The sequence below is a fragment of the Brassica napus genome, chromosome C1 (assembly GCF_020379485.1).
Source record: "Brassica napus cultivar Da-Ae chromosome C1, Da-Ae, whole genome shotgun sequence".
Taxonomy (NCBI): Eukaryota; Viridiplantae; Streptophyta; class Magnoliopsida; order Brassicales; family Brassicaceae; genus Brassica; species Brassica napus.
Window position 1 is genome coordinate 25,946,013 of NC_063444.1, and position 1,869 is coordinate 25,947,881.

A 1,869-nucleotide genomic window follows, 5' to 3' on the forward strand; every position below is an offset into this window, starting at 1 on the left:
AAGCCATGATGTGGGCATTGAGACCAATAGCCCTTGAACCTCTCCCATGCTTCACTAAATCCCTCTAAGTTCTTCTGCTGAAAGCTAGAGATCTCATTCCTGATCTTGGCTGTCCTTGAGGTAGAGAAGAACTTCTCTAGGAATGCCCTCTTGCACTCATTCCAGGTTCTGACAGAGTCACTTGGAAGAGCCTTCTCCCATTGATATGCTTTGTCTCCCAGAGAAAAAGGGAACAGCTTCAACTTGAATGCATCTTCAGAAACACCATTGGTCTTGGACAAGCCACAATATTTATCAAACTTCTACAAGTGATCAAAAGGGTCTTCAGCAGCAAGACCATGATACTTGTTGTTCTCTATGGTGTTAAGCAGTCCTGACTTGATCTCAAAGTTGTTGTTCTCCACAGCTGGTGCTCTGATTCCCAACCTATGACCATGAATGTGAGGTTTATCATAGGCTCCAATGGCTTTAGCTTGGCGATGTGGATGTTGTGGGCTAAGGTTTGCAGCTCCTTGGGCCACTCCATCATGATGCTGATTCTGATTGTGCACCATTTCAAACCCCAATCTCTGAAAGTGAGCCTGTTTCTCTTCTTCTCTTCTCTTTCTTGCTATCTCCCTCTCAAGTGCAACTATGTCTTCAACTCTTGGAACTAGGCTTGATGAACCTCTGCTCCTCAAGTTCATACACCTGAAATGCAAAGGGAGAGGAAGAAGGAGAATCAGTAACAAAATAAAAGAAAAATGACTTAGTCTCAAGCAATTGACTAAATCCCAATGTCACAATCAACCTAGAACTTGGCTACGGCGCCAATTTGTTGTTAGGAGTTTTCAAGGCTCCTAATCAAATGTTGTAGTATAAAAGATTGTCGAACCAATCCTAGGTGATTCTAAAGCAAAGGGAATGCAAGTTCATGTTTAAGCTAAGTGCAATCCGGTTTTAAAGATGGTATGAACTAAGAACTAATAAGCTAATGCAATAAAGTAATGATCTTTCTTTCTTAATATGAAGCAAGAGGACTCATGGGGCTAGGCATTTGATCTTGGGTGATGCAGATCCAATCTAGAGGTGGCAAGCTATCAATCAAACACTTTCCTTATGCCTAGACACTAAGCTAAACAAGCTCTATCTCTAGATGAATGTTCTTTTGGTAAAGCAACTCAAGCATCTAATCTCTTAGGTTGAATGTTACTAAAGCAAACATGGATAACAAGTCTAATAGCAATCTTAACTCCTTTAGCAACTAATCTCTTAGGTAAAGCAAGCTAAAAGCATTGAAGAGCTGGTTAAGGCATTTCATCATACACCTTGTGGGCAGGAAATGCCTAGAGATCTATTTTAGTATGATCAAGACTAAAATAGCATTGAGAACCCTCAACAAGCATTGAAACAAGTAGATCTAACACTAAACACCCTAGATCTTCTCTAATCACCCTTAATCACCCTAGCCCATGAATCCAAGATTAGTCTACTCACTAATAGACATGAATAACCCCAAAACCATGGATGATTGAAGGTTAAACATGATTAGAGAGCAAGATAATCAAGTAAAGATAAGAAATTATGATCAAGATTAGATCTTTTTCCCAATAGTGGCTTTTGATTAGATAGAAAACAAGATAAATCCTAATTTTAGGTTTAGAGAGTATTTATAGGACTCCTAAAAAACCTAGTGGGCCACAAAAACAAGTCTGAGAAGGTCCAGCAAAACATGAAAAATCGACCAAATATAGATCTTGCGCGCGGGTTCGTGACCCCGCTCCAGTGGGTCGCTCCAGCTTCACAGCGGGTTCGCCACCTCGCTCTGGGACGTCGCTCTGGCTTCCTTCGCACTTCATGGATTTGGCGCGCGATGTACCCACCTCGCTC

At 41.3% G+C, this 1,869-nt stretch overlaps 1 non-coding gene across 1 annotated transcript; it reads left to right on the plus strand.

The window, feature by feature from the left end:
- LOC125580984 lies at positions 1-107 on the plus strand. Its single transcript, XR_007318696.1, has one exon. It is a non-coding gene; the product is annotated as a small nucleolar RNA R71 (small nucleolar RNA).
- Positions 108-1,869: the final 1,762 nt, after the last annotated feature.